At 41.3% G+C, this 27,229-nt stretch overlaps 1 protein-coding gene across 4 annotated transcripts in view; it reads left to right on the top strand.

The window, feature by feature from the left end:
• The window catches only part of lingo2 (leucine rich repeat and Ig domain containing 2), a 250,011-nt gene that overhangs the window by 72,349 nt on the left and 150,433 nt on the right, over positions 1 to 27,229 (top strand). For all 4 annotated transcript variants that reach the window (XM_058054395.1, XM_058054378.1, XM_058054387.1 and 1 more), the window contains one exon: positions 18,896 to 18,985. The gene's annotated coding sequence lies outside the window, so the exon portion shown is untranslated. The remainder of the gene's footprint in view (positions 1 to 18,895; positions 18,986 to 27,229) is intronic.

The raw sequence follows: 27,229 nt of genomic DNA, 5'->3' as shown, positions 1-27,229 counted from the left end.
AGTGGTTTGATAATAGCATCTCCCTCTCTCTCTCGCTCTGGTGACAATCAGCCCCTTTTAAACAAGATGTAAGCGCTTCCCAGATATCTTGGGTCTCACAAGCCATCGCTCTGTGTCTCATTTCCCAGCGTATTGATGTCTTTAAGTGAGCCTCCCAAGCGCCTGCAGGGACTGGATGCTTTAATATAGATCGCTGTTAGGGTGTCAGAAGACAACTGATGGGCAGAGCTCAATATTAGCATGCTTTGTTGTCCTCTCAAAGACGCCAAATAGACACAAGTGTTGGGACGCACTGCCTAATAAATTAAGGAATCAATCATGGGTTGGCGCCAAGCTCCTAATTGTCTCACAGACTTCAGCTAAACACCTTTGTGGGAACACTTTGGGGAAGGGCCTTTTCGGCTTTATTCCCTCGTGTGCAAAGGTAGATCCATAAAGACATGCTTCGGAGCTGACATGTGTCCTATTTCTTTTGTATACAAACATTACTAAACAGGCTCCGCCCCCAGCCCCTGCACAGGATGCAGTACAGATGATGGATGGATGGGAACAACAAACTGTTTGGTTGCTGAGGATCTTACTGGAAGATCATCTCCATGTATCACTCTCAGTAGACGACCAGGATCCTGGTTAGGATTTCCCTCATTGATTTTGGCTTTTTGAAACATGAGCCCCCCTTTTATGCACATCAGTTTCCCGGCCGGGAGTGCTGTCGCCCATGCAGCATGCTAGCTGCACAACTTAGCAAAGTATCATGTATACTCAAAGGATGCGTTTCAATTCACACACTTCCGTATTGACAAGTGTCCTCGGAACATAGGTTTGTTCCAATCTGTACAGCAAACGCGGACTAACTCCAGTGGTTGAAATTCCCAGTTAAAAAAAAGAAAAGCATAAGCATAAGAAATATGGTCGTCATGTCCGATAAGTGTGATTTGGGACAGCATGGTCAAAATACGGGCGGCATGGCGGTCGAGTGGTTAGCGCGCAGACCTCACAGCTAGGAGACCAGGGTTCAATTCCACCCTCGGCCATCTCTGTGTGGAGTTTGCATCCGTTTCCTCCCACATTCCAAAAACATGCTAGGTTAATTGGCGATTGTCCATAGGTATGAATGTGAGTGTGAATGGTTGTTTGTCTATATGTGCCCTGTGATTGGCTGGCCACCAGTCCTCGCCCGAAGACAGCTGGGATAGGCTCCAGCACCCCCACGACCCTCGTGAGGAAAAAGCGGTAGAAAATGAATGAATGAATGGTAAACGTACACCACAAAATACAAAAGTACTCAGTGTACATAGTATACATATTGAAGTAGAAGTACAAATTGAAACACAGCCAAACATACGTTTTTTTTTTCAATCGGGAAAATATTTTTCACTGTGATTGGCTGGCAACCAGTCCAGGGTGTACCCCGCCTCTCGCCCGAAGACAGCTGGGATAGGCTCCAGCACCCCCCGCGACCCTCATGAGGAAAAGCGGTAAAAAATGAATGAATGAATGAATGAATGAAAAAAATGAAAATATGCAAATAGGCCCAGTGTGGAGAAAGCAAAGGGTATCTTGTCCATGACTGGAGGAGGATTGAGGATGATTGCAGAAGAGGCTACAAGTGCTGAGACGGAGGTGAGCGCGCTGCAGCGTGGAGGCAGCTGGACCGCAGTCATTACTCAGAAAAACGACTTGGAGTTGAGGACACAGCAGACCCGACTATCTCACATTAAACCTTCCTGCTCTCTCTTTTACAATTATTGCCAGAGATAGTAACACTGATAATTTCTTTTCAGCAAAAGAAACGGCAGTCACATTCAAATTGCTCCTTTGAGTTGGTGTAATAGGCTATGTGCAAAAAGGTGACTAGTCTGGGTGAAGAAGAATCCTTTTTTTTTATACTGAAAGTCCATATTTTTTTATCAAATCATTATCCAAGGCATGAACTTGGTCTTGCCCCTGCAGTGATATGGACCTGCATCGGTCCACTTTGCCTTATGGCTCAACACTCATTTTATCAGTCCATCTATGTTCCTACCCTGAGCTATGGTCAGAAGCTTTGGGTAGGCGTGCAAAGGGCAAGATTGTAGGTACACGCAGCCGAATTGAGTTTCTTCTGTAGGATGTCCCTTAGAGAGAAGGTGAGGAAAAACTAAGTAGAACTGCTGCTCCTCCGAGAGGAGTTGGCTCTGGTCAGGATGCCTTCCAGACACCTCCCTGGGGAGGTATTCAGGGCACATCCGACCTGTAGACCCGGGACACACCTGGGAAAACCTCAGGATTTTTAAAAGGGGAAGCCTGGGCTTCTAGTTTGAAGCTGCTGAGCCTGGAACTCGAGCTTGGATACGCGGAAAAAATGGAGGGAATAAATAGACTTGAATGTGTAACAGTCACAGCAAGACTGCTATATTTGACAGTAAATACCTTTAAAATGAACTTAATACAACTTTTTTGTATTATTTTCACTTTTTGTTGTATGGAATTTATGGAGAGGCTGCCCAGCAGACGAGCAGTTAGCGCGCAAGCCTCACAGCTTGGAGACCCGAGTTCAAGTCCACCCTCGGCCATCGCCATGTGGAGTTTGCATGTTCTCCCCGTGCATGCGTGGGTTTTTTCCGGGTATTCTGGTTTCCTCCCGCATTCCAAAAACATGCTAGGTTAATTGGCGACTCCAAATTGTCCATAGTGTGGGATGGTTGTTTGTTTGTGCCCTGTGATTGGCTGGCGACCAGTCCAGGGTGTACCCCGCCTCTCGCCCAAAGACAGCTGGGATAGGCTCCAGCACCCCCTGCAATCCTCGTGAGGATAAGCAGTAGAAAATGAATGAATGAATGAATTTACAGAGCTGTTCAGATTAAACCGAGAGCCAACAAAACATATCCTAATTTTCTCCATTTTCTCAAAGTATTATGCAATTTTATGAAACTTTTGGCTATACACAATACTATGTATCAAATACAAAATCTTTATTGGAAAAAATAGCAGCTAAACTGGCTGCTAATGAGCTGACCTCTCATCTCTTGTCGATGTTTACCATCTCAGCAGGCAGAGCAGGTCAGTTGTGGCGGTTCCATTAATGAGTACGTAATTTGTTTTACAGCTAATTTCAGAGAGGCTATCCACGTGGAAGAGTATTCTGGGTGCCCTGTAAACGGCATCTATAGTGGGAAAATCTGAAAACACTGGTTTGTCGTTTTCATGTAGGCATGATGCAATGATGACGTCACTCGCCGTTGGTATGCCTTGTGTAATAGATCGTTTTCACTCAGTGAACCGTTCTTGTATGTAGATACAAAATGTAGCTACATTCCCGTGTGGACAGTGCCTCAGTGTGGGGGCCTTGCTGTCCAATAAATGTCCAATTCTAAATTGGTTTGCCATATTGGATCACGTTGAGATCACCACTGTAGCATTTGAAAGGAACAAGCAGCAGTCAGTTTTCTGCAGGACTTTAATCTACAACAGCTAATAAGCTCCAATACTATATACTAAAATACTATATACAATACAATACCATATATAAAACCGTCCACAAACCACAGCCCCAACCTAACAGTAAACTGGGTGAGTGACCACACCACTGTATTTCAATACCTGGTGTTAACATGCAGTTTTGCTGTCCTATTTAGTGCCCCTTCCCCCACATAATCATTGGGATTCTAATAAAAAAATATAGTCGGCAGTGAGTGCCCGATTGCACATCTTGTCTGCGAGGTCAAACTGCCCTTTGGAATATTATATCATTAAGATGATGCCATGTCAAAAGCCAATGAATCATCCTAATGACGCACCAGCGCTCTGCAGGAACAAGAAAAATCATTTAAAAACCAGGCAGCAGTGAGTGCAGGAAACATCCACTCAATGCTTTTCTCCAAAAAAAGTTTTTTTTCGGCGCAGCAGCTTCCCAGGAGGAGCGCTCCACAGTCATCAGTTAACTTTGCAAATTCTTAACTTTGCAAATGCAAACACTAAACTCGTGTGTATACTATATCGCTTATTCATAACAGGCTTCACCATTAAGACTGCATTTACACTGCAGGTCTTAATGCCTATATCTAATGTAGTGCCTGTATATGAATTTGCCAGTATGTTTACATTTTCATGCACACATGTCCGGCTGAACAGTACATTTACTACACTACATTACAGTACAGTACAGTTACATTGGGCAGCAAAGTTACGAAACTAAACAGTAGGAATTGCACGTAAAAAGTTTCAGTTATGTACATTCCATCTCCTTTGGCTTGAACAAACCCCACATTTCATTTTTTTTCCGTTATACTTTAGTGAGCATTGCTGGTCCTGTGGAGATGGATAATCTCAGCCTTACCAGTTACCAGCAGGTTACACTATGGGGGTTTTACACAGGGTTTGGGTCACACTAAATGACATCACAAATGGTGTCCACCATTTCAACCACAACATGAAGCGTTGGAGACTGCAAACATCATTGACCTGGACTTCCTTAATACTGGAAGTGAACGATGGTTGGAGAAGATTGCTTTTCTGTTCCATACGCAAGATGAAGAAAATCCAGTAAATCTATTTTACTGGATATATTTTATTTTATTATTTTTATTATAATTTATTTTTTTTAATTTAAGGATTTTTTATTTATTATTTTACATGTATTTATTTTATTTATTATTTATTTAATTTTTAAAATTTTATTATTTTTAATTTTATTTTATTTTAATATTTTTCGATGACAATAGCGCATTTCCAAATGTTCTCAAGCATTCTCAGAAAGCCTTTGAGAGAAAACCTTAGCCTCTCCAATTCAAAAATATGGAACTTCCTTAATTCATTTTTCATAGGACAGAAGTCATGCATGTTTCCAATTAAGCAGATGTAAAGGCCTGGCCAGAAGGGTGCAAGAGACCAATGTGTTGTACCTTATCTCACACTATTCAGTGTGTCATTGTGCGGGATGCACACGGCCTTGTAGGCCGCTTAAGGGTACTGAATATCTCATCCGTCTGCTTACACTCTCATATTTGCAGATATCCAATAATGTATGATCTTTCGCCATATACCAGACTATACAATTCAATGCAATTACGGTGCCTAGCCAAATGTACCACATCGAAGACAAACATCTGAATCGGGTCACTTGAATCGTGCACTGCAAGAGCAGCCTTAAAGATGAAATTAACCTTGATACATTGACAAAAACCAAATGAAATGAGCCGGAAGAGAGTGTGTTTGTTTTTAATTAATTCCAAATCATTTTGAAGAGACATTCAATAAAATCAATGGCTCAAATCAAATATGGCACAAGGAGGAGGAATCGATGTGTTTCCTATTATAATGAGAAGTGGAGCAAAGCCCCATCGGCTTTCAGTCATGCCGGCCATCGATCGGCGGGGGCCGTGATTTACTTTTGTTCCAAAGCAAGCTTTTCAGCCCATTACGCTCTGCTCACCACTCTTTGGCCGGAGCCACTCTCCGTCTCCATCATCATTAACACCTGCCTGGTCATTAAATTGAGCGGGCAGATAATAGGACTGAGATTATGGAGTCCATCATTTCTCTTCCACATCACACAGGCTAACAGCTTGTGCAGGGAGGGGGTCGAAGGGTTAGTGTGCCAAAAGGCCAAGGAGCACCAAAAAGTTTCAATATAGGATACGTGTATTGTGTGGTATTGTTGTGTACCTTCACCTTTGATGCCAAGTACAAAGTGGAGCATTGGTGAATGAGGCTAGTAGTAATAGTTGGCCGTGGAAGTCTTAGAAGTCCGTAGAAGTTGGTGCATCTGCTTGTACGTATATGATGTCTTAAAATGTTGGAGAAAAAAGCATAACCTGACTTGTTGTGGTTCATGAGCACCACACTTTCTTGTGAATGTATGTAATAGCAACTGGTTTATCAATTACTTATAATTACATATACCCCTAGAAATGTACGGTAATCCAATTAATTTTACAAATACAGCATAGCAATAGACTAACAAAATATAATATAAACACACTCTTCTCTTTAATCCAGGCAGTGTGCCCGTTTCGTGACTGAATTTGGGCGAGGCGGAACTGTCCACAGCACCCACTGTTGCTTAGTGAGAACACAAAATACGTGCTTTCACTTTTGAGTCTCCAAATACCAGAATCCTCCCCAACGACATTAGAAAAAGCAGCTAGATTTGTCGCTTTTGAGAAAATATGTTGTCAATGGGGGTTGGAATGGGCTGCACGGAGATCGAGTGGTTATCACGCAGGCCTCGCAACTAGGAGACCCGAGTTTAATTCCACCCTCAGCCATCTCTGTGTGGAGTTTGCATGTTATTCCCATGCATGTGTGGGTTTTCTCTGGGGACTCCGGTTTCCTCCCACATTCCAAAAACATGCTAGGTTAATTAGCGACTCCAAATTGTCCATCGGTATGAATGTGAGTGTGAATGGTTGTTTGTCTATGTGCTCTGTGATTGGCTGGCGACCAGTCCAGGATGTACCCTGTACCCTGGATAAGCGGTAGAAAATGAATGAATGAATGAATGAATGAATGGGGTTGGAATGCTGCCAGATCTATCGACAAAATCGCCAAGTTGGAAAAACTGTTTGTTATCTTAAGTTTATGTGTGATGGTTTTTGTTTTATTTCCTCTGCAAGCACAAGTCAGACTGTCAAGTAATGACCTCCAAGTTCGTCACTTGGGTGAAACATGATTCTGGGCTGAATACCGAACAGCCTTCCAGACTCTAACTCCAGCCATCCTCAATAGAGTTGAGGTTCCGACCTTTGATCTATGTGGGCTTGTAGATGCAGAAAAAAAGTAGTAAAAAAGTAGTTGCAAATGTTGAGAATATAAAAATGTTTTGAACGCAAAACATTACTCAGGGTTAACTAATCCATAATAATAATAATGAATTGCTTACTCAAAGCATTTTTTGTTCCACTCCCATTTCTTTTTGCATTTTGGACTTTACTTAGAACCTCCTTCAGGTCCAACAGGACAAAAAAAAATTTTTTTTGTAATTTTTCAACGGGGCTTAAAATTTGTATCAGTATGTATGTATATATATATATATATATATATATATATATATATATATATATATATATATATATATATATATATATATATATATATATATATATATATATATACATACTGAGTGTATTTTCAACGTATGAACAACATTGTTCAAAATGATCCATGTGTTGTTTGTACAAAACACTTTCATAACAGTTGATCAGACCTGGACAACAATCCCTTGAGTCCAAAGATCTACTTATAATAACTATAATAACAAATAACTATAAATGGGGTTCCCCAGGGAATCCTTTTATGCCCATTATGTTTCCCAATGGTGTTTTCATTAGGAAAGTAACTTGTTCTTCTAGTTTCTTTTAAAAAATATTTGTATCTTTCCTGGAGAACAGCAATAGTAAAATTGACTTTTGCTTCATATGCTTGAAGTTTGTTAAATGCAGCTGGCAACCTGGGATCATTGTAGTGCTTCACATAACAGACATCTGACATGTAGCTGGCCTGAGACAATTTTTCACACATTGCCCCACTCACAACTGCCGTGAATTAAGTCAACTGGGATAGGTTCCACCCCTGACGTGACCCTGAACCAAGATTAACAGTATCAAATGAATGCATGAAAGCTAACATGCAGTCTTGCTGACGTGGCGTTCAAGCTATTTTTTTTTTCCCAAGTTTATCTTGTGTATAACAATTCTCCTACTTTAGTCGCTCTGCAAAGCAACATTAACCACCACAAGGGTGGCAGCGGAATGCACAAAGGTGTCCTTAGAGTAAATCCAAGCAAGCCATACAACCATTGCGATATTTCTATATCATTACACAGCTATGAGCCTGTTAAATTAAGCAATTTGTCGCCAGCTTTTCTTCATGGCCTTGACTGCAAGCTGCTGCATTACCTTAAGACTGTAATAATTAATTTATATTTCTCACACATCTGAAGGATAATGTGGTGTTTCTTCTCGACTTTCGAATGTGGATACCAATCAGTGTGATCGGTCGTCTGGCTCTATTCCATTTTGTGTTGAACGCTTTTTGTCATTCATGATAGACTTGGCCCAATATACAGTACGTTACGTGTAAATAATAAATGTAAATAGTGCTGTCCTCTTGCTGGTGCTGGATTGATTTTCCAGGTTCCTAAAGCAAAGAGCTTGTTGTGACGATCAATACATTCCATCTATGAATGATCTCTGAGAGCCTGAAGAGAGAAGCGCAGATGCCTCTGGAAATGAATTTGGGTCCTCTTCAACGTGGACCTTGCTCTCGTGTATCATTCCACGGTTGGAAGGAGTCGCTTAAGACTGTCTGGGAGAAAAGGTCAAGCTTAAGAGATTGCATTTGTCACAGCCGGATCCCCCGCTAAATGAGTACAGCATCTCGTCGACTCAAAGCCAACTGAATGAAAAGTGGTGACATTTTGATGTGTATTTAGCCTGAGCAGACAGAAGTTTAGAGAGCGTTAAATACCCAACATTATCGGTGGTAATGGTCCCTGCATAGTTGGTGCCCTCCACGCTTATGCTGATGCCCTAGGATGCTTACGTTGGTGCCCCTTCAGCCCTTACATGCTTGATTTGATGCTTCAACACCCGAACACTTACACTAGTATCCTTAACACTTATGCTTCTTCCTCATTGGTCAGTACAACGCTAATAACCAAATGATCACAACAATCCGCAAACTGTTTTCTGTTTTCTATTACAATTTAGTCTTGGCTACAATTTTATTGTATAGCGAAAAGCAATCAATCACCGGAGGTGATAAGGCCATCGATTTCCGGCGAGGACAAACACAATTGAGCCAGCGTGAAGCCTCCTGTGTAATAATTATAAAGCCCTTGCTTATAAGTGACATTTAGTGTGTTGGACGGATTTGAACCAACCTGCCTGACTTTGTTTGTCAATGACGTGCATGGCAACCTTGAGTCACAGCAGCTGTTGTCAATTAACAAGGTGACGGGTAATAACCGGCTTTATTATGAAGACCAGAGAGATGTTTATCTCAAAGACAGATTGCTCGAGCTGGTATGGTTTGATTGGAGTGACCTTCTCCGTGGTCGTGGCACCGAGCCTTTGCCAGGTCTCTGTCCTATGTGTTATTCTTAACAACACTGCTTTTGCTGCAAAGACATCGGAAAATCGGTCGGCTGGTATTGGCAGAAAAATTAGATCTCGGATCATCTGTATTGGTTCACAGAGCTGCATGCTCACCAATTCCATTGTGTCCATTGTCTGGAATTATTTCGCCTTTGGATTGTTGCAAATGCACATGCAAAAACATTGCAACATATAGGACACAAAACCAAAATACATACGCACAGAACTGTGTCAAATGTTAAAAGCTTTGGATGAATTCAGATGTAGTTGTTTGACATAAGCATAACTCTAAATTTCTGCTTAGGAAATAGCTAAAACCTTCTGTTTGAAGGACACGTGCATTCATCACAAACTGTAACCGTGACCTCCAGAAGGGACCGTACAGCAAAACAATGAGTTCACGCTTACTATGCTATGCTATGCTATGTACTGTCATGCTAGACTCGTCTAGTCACGATGGTGTTAGATGCTGCTTGACATAAAACTATTTTATAGTATGTTTAAGGGACAAGGCAGATTTAGTTGAGGAATTCTTATTGTCTGGAAACCAATATCCCATTAGGCTCATCGTCAGCATCCATGAAATTAAAGTTTCATTAGACTGACTCTGCGGTGATAAAAAAAAAAAAGCTGGGGGTATGGGCATGTTTTCAGAGTGGTCACTCTTCCCCATTTTGGGGGATGATGCACCCTCATTGCTTACATTCTTTCTTCTCCATTTAAAGTTAAAGGGACTGTTTGCAACTTGCTTAGGATTGCATCTTTTTCCAGAAGAAGAAAAACACCAATGGCTAGTAGAAACCTTGATCTCTAGTACAATTTTTCCAGTTGAAAAATTGCAAATAATTGCATTTTGCACTGTTGGATCAGAAGGGGGGTTTACGTAGAGCTTTAAAATGCAAAAGGGAGGAATGAGAGTGAGACAAAAAATAGTTTGACTTTTCAAGGCTGTGGTCTTCACCTTTCTCTTTAATGTTGTTTCCAATGAATTGCTTACTCAAAACATTTTTTGTTCCACTCCCATTTCTTTTTGCATTTTGAAGTTTACTTCAAACCTCCTTCAGGCCCAACACGACAAAAAAATTAAATTCTTGTAATTTTTCAACTGGTCTTAAAATTTGTATCAGTATATATATGTATTACCAAGAGTGTATTTTCAACGTAAATAATCCCTATGTTGTTTGTCCAAAACACTTTAATAACAGTAGATCAGACCTGGAAAACAATCCCTTGAGTCCAAAGATCTACTTAAACAACTATAATAACAAACAACTATAAATGGGGTTCCCCAGGGAATCCTTTTATGCCCATTATATTTCCCAATGGTGTTTTCATGAGGAAACTAACTTATCCTTCTAGTTTCTATACAATCATTCACATGTTTAGAGACAAACACTATAGCTGTTTTTTTATTGAATGTGTACGGTCCCTAGCATACCTTCATTTGAAAAAAAACATAATCGTAATAATGTAAAGCTGAGCATATAATGGGGGCGGCATGGCTGAAGTAGTAGGTGATTGTCTCACAATTTGAAGGTTGCTGGTTCAATCCTCGTTTCTCCTTTGACCAGGTCAAAGTATCATTGGGCAAGATACTTAACCCTCATCAGTAGTTTCTCAGAGCTTTGAGTACTGTGAAAGTCCATTTACTGTATTCCATTTAGCTTCTTTCACAAGGTTAGACAGTATTCACTGGTTTCAAATGACTATTTTTTTTTTTCTGAACCATGTTCGGATAATTGCAATCAGGGTCTTTGTATCTTGTCATACATGAGTCAATGTTTCATTTCTACCACTTGTGAGCTTGGCTGGCTTGCCAAAACTTTGCATCAAGCCATGAAGACTGCCTCATGCAGCACAATGTGATGCTATAAGTCGTCTTCTTATATAAGTCGTCTTCTTTCCTCTCAATCTGCTTCAATGGAATCCTTTTTGATCATATGCAATCCCTCCTCAGCACCTGGCTGCTGACCATTCCCTGCAAACAACTGTCCAGTTGGCACAGAGAAGGCGATAGACTTGATGAATATGCTCCACATTTCCAAGATGGACAAACTGGGCTAAGACACGGCATGTTAAGCATGAGGGAAGCTAATCAGTTTAGGCGAATGCTGAGGATTATGCAGTCAAATAAGAGTTGTTGTTCCAAGCGACAGATTCTGCACAGGACAGCGGATCAGCTCGTGGTTTTGTTATCGGAAATATATTCCTGAGCTTGCCTAAGCCTTATTCGCGTGCCGCTGTTTACCATGGGGCCTGTTGTGGAGAAAGTGTCCAATTAAGTCTGGATTTGTTGGCATATGCTATCACATCAGTACTCCCTGTGTCTAGTCTCATCTATGCACTTGTGTGGTAGGGTGTTACGGCTGCAGGCCAGCACTTTTTTAAATCATTTCCCGCAGCTAAATATGGGCATGTATGCATGCGATAAAACCAGCTTGACAGAGAACCAATGCCTGTGGAAAAGGGTGCTTTATTTACTTTAAATGTTACTACAGTCAAACCTGTTTATGTTGGCAACCCGTGTATGTCGCCGAGAGCTGGTCCGACACGCCCCTCCATCAGCGATTTACACACGCTTACAAAACAAATCAAATGTCATCATTTTTACCCATCAATTGTAAGATAGGGCCGCATGGTGGTCGAGTGATTAGCACGCAGACCTCACAGCTAGGAGAACAAGGTTCAATTCCACCCTCAGTGTGGAGTTTGCATGTTCTCCCCGTGCATGCGTGGGTTTTCTCCGGGTACTCCGGTTTCCTCCCACATTCCAAAAACATGCTAGGTTAATTGTCGACTCCAAATTGTCCATAGGTATGAATGTGAGTGTGAATGGTTGTTTGTCTATATGCGCCCTGTGATTGGCTGGCCACCAGTCCAGGATGTACCCCGCCTCTCGCCTGAAGACAGCTAGGATAGGCTCCAGCACCCCCCACAACCCTCGTGAGGAAAAGCGGTAGAAAGTGAATGAATTCTAAGATAACACTTCACCCAATTGACATGGTTAACAAATAAATACTAAAAAAATTAAATAATTAATCTTTAATTAATTTAAATTAAAAAAAAATAAATAATCAGTTTGCACACTAACTGTATTTATCCATCCATCCATTTTCTATGCCGCTTATCCACTAGGGTTGCATTGGTGTGCTACAGCCACAATAACTACATTTATACTGCAATAACTACAACATAAATAATTGTATAACATACTAGGGATGAACCCGATACTCATTGTAGATAAGAGCATGAAGAGTATGAGCATAAAACCAGTACTGCTCGTCATTCTCCGTAATTTTGATGGAAAATCCTCATCATGTGTTCACTTCGTCACGCTCTGTGATTGGCCGGTCACACACAGTGACCGCCCCTCCCGAGACAGACTGTATTGTGATTGCGTCAGGCCTGTTCAGTCACATTTTCAACCCTTTCATGCACATTTTGCTCCAGAAATAAGTCCATAGAAAGTGAATCAAACTAGATTACTAATTTTTAATTTTTGCACATAAGTATATAAATCTAGAAGTCTCCTCCAACTATTGCATATATTCACAGATAATGTCTTACATTTCATATCACGTCTTCGGAATGTTTTATATTTGTATATTACTTTATCCAACCACCACTACTGAAAAGTCCTAAATGTTCATGATGAGATACTTGGGGACAATCACTTTTTTTGTCGATTTTATTAATAGCAATCCCATACAATCCTGAGGGCCAACAATATCATTGTGTTTAATCTCACTTTTCTATGCCTCTATTTATGTGAGTTGTGACATTGGCCTGCTACTCTACATTTCCAATAACCTTTCAGCAGTATCATTACAATGCCTGGCAGATTTTTCTGAGCTAAATAGTTTAATTAAAAATTGAGTTGAGTTCATTAATACATAATTAAATTAAATATAGAGAATATTTGATTAGGCAAACAGCTCGTTTTTTGAAATTGCTAATTATCCTTACTACCACATTTCACTGCTGCAAATTAAATATAATATTTTTTGATACCTGTTTTTTAGATGCAGTAGATGTTTGCTGCGGTTTCAAGCACAGCAACTAAAAGCAATGCTGACTCTGTAATACAGTATTGAGTTTTTTTCCCCCCTTTCCATCATGTTTATGGGTGAGGAGGTCAGGTCAGAGGTTACGGAGAGTGCTCCATTAGAACAACTGCTGCCCCTTCAGCGTTTACACTTTATGTCATATTTATTCTTGGGGGAGTTCTTCTTCTTTTCTCTGTACATCTGTCAGATTGGTAAACAATAACCTCCAGACCAAGACCCTGTGAGGACTTAGCGGGAAAACTATCATTGTCATTTTATTAGGTACACCTGCACACCAGGTTAATTGTAAGAGTTGAATCTTAGCTTTTATTGACAGCCAGGTATTAGTGTAATTATTATTTTTGTGGTATACAACTACACTGATATATGATCTGTAAAGATACAGTCTGTGTAACGGAGCTCATTAGTCCCGGTGTACCAAATGAAGATGTATCGGCAGCCAACCAGCACTGTTTCTTTGTGTGTCATTATTGTTTAGTTCCTTCTATTTTGACTGCCGTTTCTTTTATTCCATCTCGCTTTCACTTTCTTGACACCTTCTTTAACCTTTTTTGTCATTGTCTTATCCAAACTTTGCACCGCCTGCGGAGGAAAGTTTGTCTGTGACATTTTCCTGACCTTTTGAACCAAATTCCCTGTCTTTCTTTGCCCTGTGTTTTATTTCCCTTTGCGTGTGAAACAAGCCCAGTGTTGAATTAGCTTCTTGTCTAGTCTGTTTGAAGAGTGCTGGATAAAGAGACAAAAGGAAATCACAGAGGCTGTTTAATACTTTTCATAAAACCTCCCCAGGGCGCGTGAGCCTTGGTGATATCATGCTAAATACATGTATGTTGCCAGTAGCATCCCGCTAAAACGAATACTACAGCATGCTGCTGCATAAGTGTAACTGTACTACTGTAACTGTAGTATAAATGGCCTTAAAATGTTGCCGAAGTTTCAGCATTTGGAAGTGAGTTCTGGAAGAAGTTTGAGATGATTTCATCTAACACCGATATGGGCATGCCCAGATACGTTGTAGGCCTGCACCCCTGGAATTCTGGAAGATCTAGAAAGCTTTCTATGCGGGTTATTGTGTGTAGCTGCTCTATAGCACTCCACAACTCGATACAAAGGGGCGAAAATGAGCCTATTAAGCCTATTTAATTACTAGTTGGCAGAGTGCCAGTCTGCATTTTAAGACGTGTAGGGAAGCCTGCTTTTTTTTTTTTTTCCACAAAGTGGAAGTGGCCGTACACATGGGGTGGGTCGAGGTGGTATGTTCAGGAGGTTTTTCCTTCATGGAAAGACACAATTTCAAAAGCATTTGAGGACCTCTACATTTGAGCACCTCTACTCTCAAAAGTGAGGGAGAATTGTCTCATGTTTGGTGCTCATAAACAGGCTCTTGGGACGTATATTACACATTGAGAACCATTAAAACCGATTTCAAGATTAATGTACCAATAATTCAACGTCATAGGGTCTCTAGAAACTGCTCAAAGACACTTTGAGAGAGAAGGGGTTTCATGTATTTATTTGACAACTGTTAAACGATAGCAAATTACGTGACATGACCAGAAGTTACTCCTGATCTGGTTGAGCTTATGCAATGGGTGTACTTCACATTTCAGGAATTTAGCAACATATGTTGTGAAAGAACAACTGTTTCAATTAACAGAAAGATTCATTCTACAATAGAATTCTCCTCTTATGGGGGTCCCAAAACCCCCAAAACAAAAAAAATTTGCATGTTTATATCCGTGTCTTTGTGTCAGTTCAACTTGTTTGTTTCTTAAATCGATCTTACAGATTAGGTTCATGGGCTGAGTTCAATGACAGTCTTAAGTGCATAACAAAAATCCAGAAAATCTTTGATAGGATACATTATGGCGGTCCATGTGCCATGCATTTTCTTTGGTATTATTAATAGTACACCAGCTATTTTTGAAACTCCTTGGTCTCCCCAGCTCTTAATTGCATTAACACACAAACACACATGACATTCTGCAGCAGTTAAGTCCTCTTTGTGCCAATCTAGAAACACGAGCGCTGATCCTGTTGACCGTGTCTCCCTCTACCTGAGCCCTTTTATGAGCCACGGATTCCAACTCTCGGGGGAACCTTATTAAGCCTTTTCTTCAATTAAACCGTCTCACAATTGCTGTGTGGCATCATGCTCGAATCCCTCCCAGAGGTGGATCAGTGGGTGAGGTAAACAAAGATACGTAGACGTCCACATCAAACACCTGGATGTACGTATGCCTCAATCATTTAGTACTGCATACAGGGCTGTAGTGTATCCATTTATTGGTCTGGTATTGGCTCGGGATTGGGAGAAAGTAAATGGAAAGCGATTAAAATAGAAAAGATCCGGAACACAATGAAGGAACTGCTTCTCCAGCTTCTCTGCCATTCACTATTTGCCCACTAGAGGATCTCAAACATTTGGCCGTGTGTTGTTCTGCATCATTCTGCTCACCACCCTCTAATTTCCCAATCAGTGTCCTGGAATTGTTTCCTCCTTTGGGAAAACAGAGCAGATGTCCTGATTTGGGCCTGCTGGCTCTTGATCTAGTCCAAGGGAGGTGTGATGAGGGGGACAGTGGCTACCTTGTGACTAGAAAACTGCTGGTTTGACTCCAGTTTTCTGTGATCTATTGTTCCTGATGGTGTCATCAAAGTCAAATTCCCAGCTGTGGTGCTTGTAAGGAAGAAAGCCGGCTGTTTCTAAGACATTCTTTCTTGTCATGTTACCTGAACTTTGGCAGCCATTCTGATGTTAATGGCCATGCTATGAAACATAATAAAACCGCTGACAAGTTTGCTAATAATCATCTACGTTCTGGTAGAGGATACAAAGCTAAGGAAGGAAACTGTCAACGATTATTTTCTTAAATTGTTGTCAACATTTTTCAGTGGTTGTTATGGTAGCGGGAAGAGAGGATAGAAACATTACACTAGCATAGCTATACGAGCTAATGTCATTACACTAGCATAGCTATACGAGCTAATGTCATTACACCAGCATAGCTATACGAGCTAATGTGCTAACACTCACATTTTAACAGTAACATCATGCTAGGTCAGCCAATCCGCTGGAGAAAAACAAAACGATCAAACTTACAGGTCCGACATCCATAGCTGACTGGGTTACTGGCGGAGCTCCAGGCTGAATATAAAGATGTGTAGCAAAGCCTGCTTTTTTTTTTTGGACAAAGTTATACTTACAGCGTTCCCTTGCTACATCAGTTTGAACATCACTCCCTAACTGTATTTGAACTGTATTTGTATTTTTTTTTTAATTAATTAACTAATAAATGACTGCTGTTGAGGGCGGCGCGGTGGTCTAGGGGTTAGCGCGCAGACCTCACAGCTAGGAGACCAGGGTTCAATCCCACCCTCGGGCATCTCTGTGTGGAGTTTGCATGTTCTCCCCGTGCATGCATGGGTTTTCTCCGGGTACTCCGGTTTCCTCCCACACTCCAAAAACATGCTAGGTTAGTTGGCAACTCCAAATTGTCCATAGGTATGAATGTGAGTGTGAATGGTTGTTTGTCTATATGTGCCCTGTGATTGGCTGGCGACCAGTCCAGGGTGTACCCCGCCTTACGCCCGAAGACAGCTGGGATAGGCTCCAGCACCCCCCGCGACCCTTGTGAGGAAAAGCGGTAGAAAATGAATGAATGACTGCTGTTGATATTGTCCATTATTAGTCCAAAGATACTAAAAAAAACAACAAAAAAGTTATATGTAGTATGGATTCTGGCCACTAGGTGTCAGTAATGTTTCATGGCAGATTAGATTCCATTCATTCTGCATGTAGTCAGTCTGAAATGGCACGGTTATCACTGTCGGGTTTGGAACCAATTAAACGCAATAAACAAGGGGTTTGGAATATAATTAGATTCTTCATTAAACCAGAAATTAAACAAAAATATTACCCAGCCATGCTGGCGTCAGTGTGGTACAGTCAATGTTAACCATTCACATGTGTTTTGGTTCTGCCCAAATATCATTAATTTTTGGAAGAGGGCATGTAAAACCATGGAGAGGATTTTGGGTTACAATGTGACTTTTTCATGTGAGACATTGTATCTGGGCCACCAGGTGGGACTCTTTGTGTTAAGAGAAGATAGGTATTTGTATAAAATCATGTTGGTAGCAGGTAAAAAAAGCCATTACCAAAAAACGGCTTAATCCAAGACCCCCGTTACTGGAGGACTGGCTTTGTGTGATGAACACAATACATGACATGGAACTATGGACACATAGATTGAGGACTGAAGAAGACATGTGTGGAGAAAAATGGGTGAAATGGACACTGTTCACGGACAAATATCAAGGAAATGACTCGAATTGCACCGTGGTAGGGAATGTGGGATAGCCAAATTGTGTGCTGTGTGTATCCGGTGCCCCATTTTTGTTTTGATTGTGTTTGTATTGCTGTTGACGTTTTGTATATAAAAAAAGAAAAAATATAAAGTATATATATATATATATATATATATATATATATATATATATATATATATATATATATATATATATATATATATATATATATATATATATATATATATATATATATATATATATATATATATATATATATATATATATATATATATATATATATATATATATATATATATATATATATATATATATATATATATATATATATAAAAACAAGGGGTTTTGGAATTGAGCTTCCTGTGTTGTTATAGTAGTACTAAACAATGAGGACTGCCATGACAATATGTGTGTTGATATAGATTTATATACTATATATTTATTACAGTAAACCTCGGATATATCGGACTCGGATATATCGGAAATTCGCTCACAACGGACAGATAAAAAAGAACCAATTTTTCTGTACTGCATTGCATATATTGGATATTTTATAACGGATTTCGCCTATTTCGGACAAAATCTCCAGTCCCGTTCCAATGCATTTCCATTAAATTTCCCTCGCATATATCGGATGGCCGCATCGTGGCGCTCCGATTCGCCGAATTGTGACAGGCCGCTATACGACGTCATTTGCAGCGTTTGCAGCGTTGCCTGCGCGTCCAGGTACATTGGAAACATAGTCAAGGAAGTGCCTTTTTATAACGAATAAAATCCGATTTACGCATATACCGGATATAAATCCAATATATTCGTAAAACGGACATTTTCCGGTATACGCATATAACGGATTTCGCTTATATCAGACAAAACCAGTAGGAACAATTGAATCCGATATATCCGAGGTTTACTGTATATATCTCACTATCAGTAAAGGTAATACAATGTTTACCAATAATAATTATATCAACAATGCTCGGGACGCATTATCACATCATCATTATCAAGACGTCTGTGCGTTATAGGGGTACCTTTATGACAAAACATTGAGCTAGCACACTTGCAGTCTCCGTTGGTTCAAAAGTTAAGGCTCTGAAAATCCTGCTCACTTGTCTTCCCATGTTGAGACGACGGTGCAATGAGCCGATCAGGGGCTGCTGTTTAGGCGGAAAAACGATCAAGTTGGCCATGCAAGGACTGTACATTTATCACGGGGGTGTTTCTCCTCTTGGTGCTGTTTGCCTAGCGCTCTACCTAGGACTGACATTTTCTTCCCAGGATTTTTATTCCGGATCGCGGGGCATTTGTGGTGGCTCAGTTGGTCAAAGTGGTGAGCTCACTCCCCATGTCTCCTCTCATTTGCTTCTTCTTCTTTTTTTTTCTCTCTCTCTCTCTTCTCCTTCCTATGTCTTGTTTTAGAGCCTGGAGTCAAAAACCTGTGAATAGCATCGCACACAGTGGAGGAGATCGTACGTCAACATTTTTAACGGTCACCGGAAAGCCTCGCAGGTATGTCGAGAATACGTATAATATGTATATGTTCATCTTAGGTAACAGTTGGAACTGTTCCACCACAGTCCTATAGGTGGCAGTAATGAATATTACTCCACTAGTCCTTTAGTCGCACTTAAATGTAACGGATTCTACCCAGGCTAATGCCTTGCACAATTCACCCCTAGTGGGTGTACAACAAGTATAAAAAAAGGTATGAATATGTCAAATGTCTTATTTGAACTTTGATGTCACTGCCGCCATCAGCCAGCGAGCATAGGGCGGGAACTGCACGGCTGGTTACAAATGACATGTGATCACATCAGCGGTGGGTCAGCCCCCGTGTTGGAAAGAAAATGTCTGCGTCGCCATGGTGAGGCATAAGACAATTAGACTTTGGATTGTTTTTCTTTTCCTCTGCCAAGTTATTCCCCTTCATCTTCGCCGCTCATCCATGTTGGCGTAAGGTGACTGAGCGGACGGCCGCCGCTGCTTATCAGGGAAGTGGCTCCGTTTCAAATTGTGTCCATTAATTTGGTCGAGAAGGGAAGACGGCTGTCATGGTGGTGGAGAAGAACGATAAGCATGCGGGTATAGAACATTAGCCTCCATTGCAGGTGCACCAATACTAAAACTATATACAAAATTCTGTCGTTGTCAAAACCAAACTCTTACATTGCATCTCATTAGAGTTAATGCACCATTGGGTCGTTATCATATTATGAAGCGACCATTATAGCATGATATACTGTATTACGGCACTCATACACTGGAAATTGCACACAGTACAGAGTGTTCTCCATGGGACCCATAGAGTGTTGCATATGGTCACTTTGTTAGGGTTGCCATTAAAGCACGCTTCCACTGCTCGTTAATGGAAAGCGGACACTCGACAAGAAGAAGAGACGCAGCAGAGTGAAAAGCTGCTGTTTGAAAGGGAAATTCACTAAAATAATACTGTGTGTCCGCCCGAATACACGAATCCCCTGTTTATTGCGGTTAATTGGAGGGCTGCACAGCGGTCGAGTGGTTAGCACAGACCTTTTCTCAAAATGGTAACCCAAATTTGATGCCAAATGCATATTTTAAACATTTTTTCATTTATTTATTTCTCTAATTCTTCTTTTTCTATCTCATTGTTTGTCCGATTCAAACCAATTGAGGACATGTTGGCGATCTTTTAGTACTTTTCAACACATTTTCCATAATCAACCATCCATTTTCCATGCCGCTTATCCTCACTAGGGTCGCAGGGGTATGCAGGAGCCTATCCCAGCTGACTTCAGGCAATGAACTGGTTGCTAGCCAACCACAGGCCCCTATGTGTCTACCTGAATACACGAATCCCCTGTTTATTGTGGTTAATTGGAGGCCTGCACGGCGGACTAGTGGTTAGCACACAGACCTCACAGCTAGGAGACCAGGGTTCAATTCCACCCTCGGCCATCTCTGTGTGGAGTTTGCATGTTCTCCCCATGCATGCGTGGGTTTTCTCCGGGTACTCCGGTTTCCTCCCACATTCCAAAAACATGCTAGGTTAATTTGTTTGTCTATATGTGCCCTGTGATTGGCTGGCGACCGGTCCACGGTATACCCCACCGGGATAGGCTCCAGCAACCCCCGCGACCCACGTGAGGATAAGCGGTAGAAAATGAATGAATGAATAAATGGTTACTTGGACCCAAAAGTGTTGTGTATTTCTGTGAAGTAGGATTTCTTATTCATGAATCAAATTTTTTTTTTTTACACTTTTTTTTTTGTACCCAATACTGTAGACTTAAGTAATACATAATAAAAACTCACACATCGGGAGAGTTCCTTGTTGTTGTTCCTTTTTTCACCACTACTTCCTCACCACTATTCTCTCATTACTGCAGTGGTTCTCAATTATTTTCTATCATGCCCCCCTCCACTCCCCCTTCCCCTTCAAGGGACAGAAATGTTTTCACTCGACATATTCAGCAAAGCAGTTTTCCTTGGAGTGAAATTGACAGAAACCAGATTGAAATGCCTCATGGATATTACATTGCTGGAGATAAAAAGACAGCTGCTCAACAACCAACCTTCTCTAAGATCTTGGAGAAGATCGGGAGCTTGGAAATAGGCCTGAAGTTGTTGGGGGTCAGCCGGGTCCAAGCTTGCCATTTTTTAATGAAGATCAGCACCCGAAGCAGAACATAACGACAACAATAAAAAAAAATAATAATTGGGTGCAGTACCCTCGTACGCCACTAGCAAAGCTACAACCACAGTAATAAAGTGTGCAGCCGCAGTATTCATGGATCTGACAAAAGCCTTTGATACAATCAATCATGACATCCTAATATCTAAATTATAAAGGTACGGAATAAGAGGATTAGTTCTGAACTGGGTCAAAAGCTACTTAGCTGACAGGAAGCAATACGTACAGCGAGGAGAATACACATCTGCAGGTTCATATATTACGTGCGGAGTTCCCCAGGGGTCAATACTGAGGCCAAAATTGTTCAACTTGTACAACAATGATAACTCCAGTAACAAGTAACAAAAGACTTAAAGCTGGTATTATTTGCGGATGATACCACTGCTTTTTGTTCTGGAGGGAGTACAGACGAAATAATTATGTGAAATGATTATGTGATGCACTCAATTGTAATCTGATGCATGTTCAAATGAAATAAAACCATTACCATTACCAAAGTCTGGGCACATTTTTACATTTATATATTATTTTTATTAGAATGTGTGCCCAGTGTTGGTGATGGCGTTTATGGTGATTAACCAACATCAACTGCATCCAGCAGCACAACATTTTGTCAGCGTGTGATGAGGCTTCATGCCTGCAACAGATGCATCCATATTTCTCAGCTTGGCATGACTCTCCAACATGAGGCCAGCACAAACGTAAACGTGCGATGAAGTCATTAGCGCCGCATCTGCATCCGTGTGATTCATTTTTATTTGACGACAACCCTGCAGCATCTCACGTCACTGGACGTGACACGGTCATTAGGGCGGGGCTATAAAAAGCGACAGCCGCCACTGGCGTGCTTCTTTTATCGTTGTCGTTTCACCTCAGCCTTAAAATGTTTGAGTTGGAGCAAATCTGCAGCGCTTTGTTTTAACACCAGTTAAACCAGTAATACCAATGGAATCCCTGTCCAAGTGGACATTTCACATCACTTTAATCTATTCTAATAGCTTTTTATGCACAACAAATCCCTTTTGAGGACCCCCCCCCCCCCCCCTTTTTTTTTTAATGCCGCCTTTGGCATAAACACTGCAACTGGAAATAGGACTCAGTGACTCACATATTAGTTTGATGCTCGGAATACTAATATGAAACACTCAAAAGGGGACAGAAAGGAAGAATGAAATATATATAATATAAGTGTCTCTGGGGCTGCATGTCGGATGAGTGGTTAGGCCTCACAGCTAGGAGACCCAAGTTCAATTCCTCCCTCAGCCATCTCTGTGTGGAGTTTGCATGTTCTCCCCGTGCATGCGTGGGTTTTCTCCGGGTACTCCGGTTTCCTCCCACATTCCAAAAACATGCTAGGTAAATTAGCGACTCCAAATTGTCCTTAGGTATGAATGTGAGTGTGAATGGTTGTTTGTCTATATGTGCCCTGTGATTGGCTAGTGACCAGTCCAGGGTGTACCCCGCCTCTCGCCCGAAGACAGCTGGAATAGGCTTCAGCATTCCTGTGTGAACCTAGTGAGCATAAGCAGCATAGAAAATAGATGGATGGGAATATTGGATGTGATTTTGTGATTGGGCAGCACAGTGCGGAGTGGTTAGCACGCAGGCCTCACAGCTAGGAGACCCGTGTTTAAATCCACACTGGGTCATGTCTGTGTGGAGTTTGCATGTTCTCCCCGGGTTTCTCCGGGTACTCCGGTTTCCTCTCACATTCCAAAAACATGCTAGGTTAATTAGCGACTCCAAATTGTCCATAGGTATGAATGTGAGTGTGAATGGTTGTTTGTCTATATGTGCCCTGTGATTGGCTGGCCACCAGTCCAGGGTGTACCCCGCCTCTCACCCGAAGACAGCTGGGATAGGCTCCAGCCCCCCCGCAACCCTTGTGATGATAAGAAATGAATGAATGAATAAAAGATCAGTGAACAATCTCGTATCCCTGTGCTTCCAACGATGAATTCCCATAATAGACACATGAAACATGGCAGGGCTGCACTCGGTGAAGAGACTGTAAGACTTGAGGGCAAAACCACAAATGGAGCCTCAGCGTCATCCTGCTCGCTCCTGTCATCGTCAGAGCGACGGATGTTCTCACACCTGCCAAGGCCGCTCTCTTCTATCGGGTGGGTGTTACATCGGAGGCCTACATAAACGTGTTTTAGGATGCTAGTGCACATAACACATAACAGTGACCTGGAGCTGTCATTGATTGAATGCACGTTATGCATGTTTACTTAAAATGTTAGATTTACACACATAGTAATTAGTTGTCTTTGTATGAATGTTTAATGTGTTGATCCATGGAACAAAGCTGTCTCATTTTCACTCAGAATTTCTCAAAATGGTAATCCAAATTTGATGCCAAATGCGGATTTAATTTTTTTTTTCATTTATTTATTCCTCTAATTCTTCTTTTTCTATCTCATTGTTTGTCTGATTCAAACCAATTGAGGACATGTTGGTGATCTTTTAGTACTTTTCAGCACATTTTCCATAATCATCCATCCATTTTCCATGCCGCTTATCCTCACTAGGGTCACAGGGGTATGCAGGAGCCTATCCCAGCTGACTTCTGGCAACACACTGGTTGCCAGCCAATCACAGCCCCCTATTTCTAACAGTACATGTAAAATTTGAGTTGCTCAGAGTGGCGGAGTGGTCGTCCCCCACCCTGATGGTTGCTGATTCGATCCTCGGTTGGTGAATACATTTCTATATTTTATTCTATATTTCAGTTCAGCGTTTCAGAATTCACACACCATGACACTAGCCACGTTTACATGAGGAGTTTTTCTCTTTCCGAATGGAATCTTTCCGAATGACCTTTCCGAAAGCAATGGTATACATGGAAAGGAATATTCCAATCATGTGTCTACATGCGCCGCTATAATCAACCAGAATAGTCAATGGGGCATGTCCAGTAAAACGTAAACACCAACATCACGTGATACCGACTTCCTCGAGTTTTTCTTTCACTTGTTGGAATAACTCCGTATTGCCAGTTTTTCGTTGGTCCAGTCTTGAAATTTAGTTTGAATCAAAAACAAACTTTCCTTAGCAGTCCAGTGCCGATTGCTGGCCTCCATTTTTTTTAAATGGAAGAACGTCTCGAGCTGCGTCTTACGTCATATCTCAGCATTCGCTGAAAGAACTCACTCGGGAACAGGAAAAGATAAAGTTCAATCTTGCTAATATTTTATAATGAAGCTCGGCACATGTTTTATATAGATATGTATTTTCTTTTTTAATAAAACTGGACTTGTGAATGGTGTATAGAAGGGTTTAGATTCTGTTCCACAGATGGTGCTAATGCACACGAAAGCTGCTTGCCAACCGCCAATAAACAACAGAAGAAGAAAAACACCACGAAGAAGAACGCACCCTGACAACTTTCCGATTGAGCGGGTACAAGATACCTCAATCGGATTGGGGAAAGGAATATTCCACCCCTGGGAATCCCATTATATATTCATTCGGATTGGCACTTTTCTTTCGGAATGAGGTGTATACAAAGGTTACATTCTTTCTGTTTGAGCAAATAAACCGACTGGAATTGGAATATTTGAGTCCATGTAAACGTGGCTATTGATGTTTTTTGGAATCCTTTTTTGTGTGTTTTCACTGTAGGACAGTGAGCATTGCAAGATTCTGTGCCAAGTACCTCAACATGTCAAGTAATCCCTTCAATCTCTCCTTATTTTGACTTTCCAGCTGCGTTTTTTTTTTCTTTTTTTCAAAAAAATGTCTCATCAACAGCTCAATTCTGCTCTTATCTGCAGCACAGGGAAAGAGATTAAGCGTCGAGGTGTCAGAGATTTGTGTCATTCACAGCAGGAAGTGTCCTGGAAGTGCAGAAACACGGCGGACCCCCGTGCGGCCTGCCTTTTTGGGGAGTGGATTACGGTGGAGATGAGCATAATAACATCTCACAGCGTGCGGAGGCGGATGTTTTATTGATAGCTGTTATACAGACGGGCCACAAAGTGGACACGGCCTCATGGTGCGTTTACAAATGAAAGAGACGTCTCTATGCTGCATTGATTCTGTGTATTATGTTGCAATACAAGGCCGGGCAAAGGTCCCACCCATCCGAATCAATCTGCTCATTTTGATGCATTTAAACTGGTTGTATTTTCATAATGTTTAGCAATATTGAGGCATATCTTTCAAAAACAATGGTGCTTGAAATTGAAACTGATAAGATCACATCCGCATCTAATTTAGTTTTTGTTATGATGGGTGGCAGAATGCATCTGGACTAAGGGCCATGCGTCAAGACGTAGTAGCAATATTTGCTGTAGGAGAAGTCAAAAAGAAAACAAAAAAACAGCTTCTCTCCATGGAGAGAAGACTACGTTAAGATTCAGCATTCTGAAGAAAATGTTTACGCTAATCCACGGCGACACTCCATGTTTGTGCTCTGATTTCCATCAGTGCTTCCTGCGTTTGAGACGTCTTTGTGCCTCGGCTGCTTTCAATTTATTCCCCTTTTTATTCATTTATTTGCCGTGTTTGCCTTCAGACGTCACAGGAGACATTATTTGCATTAGAGCCTGAAGAGGAATAATCCTTTTTTTTGTTGTCCCCCCCCCCCCCCCCCCCCATTCTTTGTTTGCTGTCCTGGCTTGCTGTTTATTTGACATTATTTGTGCAACATGTTTGTGTCACACTCTCTTTGCTCGAGTCTGTTTGTTGGCCTTTGTGTGTTTGTCGTCATGTTGTAACACAGCATAGTCATATTTGGCATTTGTTTGGAGGACACACCTACCCAGGATGCCGCTTTGCGTTTCAAGCACTTCGGTGATGCCGTGTGGCATTCGCCAATGACGAAGGCCCGCCGGCTGTTTGGTGATGTAACGATCCCTGCCACGGCCTCTTGGTGCCCTCTGGTCGGTTTAGGCCAGAAGAGGATGAGAGTTAACAGGTTGAGTGTAAACACACAAGACGGGAGATGACAGCGGCAAACGGTATTTTAATGGAGTCCAGCTTGGGATTGGACACTTAGCGCTGACAGGGTTCTTGCTTAGTTTCTTGGGGCGGAACACTTTTATTATTATTTTATTATTAGGGGGGCTGCATGGCGGACGAGTGGTCAGCGCGCAGGCCTCACTGCTAGGAGACCCGAGTTCAATTCCACCCTTGAGTTTGCATGTTCTCCCCGTGCATGCGTGGGTTTTCTCCGGGTACTCTGATTTCCTCCCACATTCCAAAAACATGCTAGGTTAATTGGCCACTCCAAATTGTCCATAGGTATGTGAGTGTGACGTGGCCAGTCCAGGGTGTACCCCGCCTCTTGTACAAAGACAGCTGGGATAGGCTCCAGCACACCCGCGACCCTTGTGAGGATAACCGGTAGAAAATTAATGAATTATTATTAGGGCCCGAGCACAATGACCCTGCCCGTGCAAGGATTGTAATCGTGTTTAATTGTAATCATTATTATTATTAGCCTAAGATATACTATTGTTACTATTGTATACCATTGTATTTTTTGGGGTAGAAAACATTCATGAAAACTCAACAAAATTTGCGGATACGTCAAGACCAACGAAAAGTGAAATATTTTGGTGGTCCAGAACCGCACTCTGGCCATGTAGTATGTTGTTGTTGTTCATAAAAATAACACGGATATTACATTAAGAGTAATATTTGTTGTAGTATTAGCATCATTATCACATCTTAGTATCATTAACACCGTTTTCAGCCATTTTTCGGCCATTCAAAAGCCGTTCCTTGAGGTCAATGGTGGGTAAACTACAGCCTGGGTGCCACATGCGGCCCACCAAGCGTTTGAATTCGGCCCGCCAGTTTCTTTCTAAATATTTCAACTTTTAACATACAAACTGGCAACATGACTTGCAAGTCGGATGTCTTATTTAGTAAAAAAAAAAAAAAAAAAAAAAAAAAAAAAATTGTAAAATTCAGTGACATAGTTTGATGTGGTCTGATGGTTAAAGTGCTCCGAAAAAAGAGGGAACATACAGCTGATAGTATAACACTTTTATAGATAAATTAGACAAATAATTCAAGGGAAATTATCAGAGTGTGTGTGTGTGTGTGTGTGTGTTAAATATATGTTC

Source organism: Doryrhamphus excisus, chromosome 2, assembly GCF_030265055.1.
Source record: "Doryrhamphus excisus isolate RoL2022-K1 chromosome 2, RoL_Dexc_1.0, whole genome shotgun sequence".
In the NCBI taxonomy this organism is placed as follows: Eukaryota; Metazoa; Chordata; class Actinopteri; order Syngnathiformes; family Syngnathidae; genus Doryrhamphus; species Doryrhamphus excisus.
The sequence above is the reverse complement of the archived record's forward strand: the minus strand, read 5'-3'. Positions and strand labels throughout refer to the sequence as shown.